Here is a 537-nt window from a genome sequence, read left to right on the forward strand (position 1 = left end):
ATCAAGATGAGTACAAGTTCACCAAACTCCATGTACTCCTCATTTCTGCACACGAGAAACTGCCCTTTTTTTATATGCAGTGCCCTTGTACTGGATGTCAGTGGCAACTGTGGTGTTGCTTTCTGTAAAAGGAAACTCCCTGACTGCATGTTTAATAGTGTCACTGTAGAGGTTTGGATAAAACGCACAGCTGTCCTTCACATGCAGTACTTTACTGCATTCTTGTCCACCTAAAAGATATGCCTGATACATCTGATGACGCTCTGACAAGGTTTGACATATGTTTTTGAAGTTTTTTAAGTGTCTGGCACACCTTTTAAAATAGCTGTGCTTACTTTCAAATCTAAGCGTCCACAATCTTATCAATGGACCAAATTTCAACAAAAGTGCTGCATAATGGCGCAAAAAGTGGTGCTTGGGTTTAAGTGGAATTTCAGGAAATAACATTTTCCTTGACTCCAAATATTCTTGGATCAAAATGTCAAGATATGCTGTCTGGGACAAGGAAATGTTCTGAGCACAAATAAGCTCCACAAT

Source organism: Austrofundulus limnaeus, unplaced genomic scaffold, assembly GCF_001266775.1.
Source record: "Austrofundulus limnaeus strain Quisiro unplaced genomic scaffold, Austrofundulus_limnaeus-1.0 Scaffold3963, whole genome shotgun sequence".
NCBI classification, from domain to species: domain Eukaryota; kingdom Metazoa; phylum Chordata; class Actinopteri; order Cyprinodontiformes; family Rivulidae; genus Austrofundulus; species Austrofundulus limnaeus.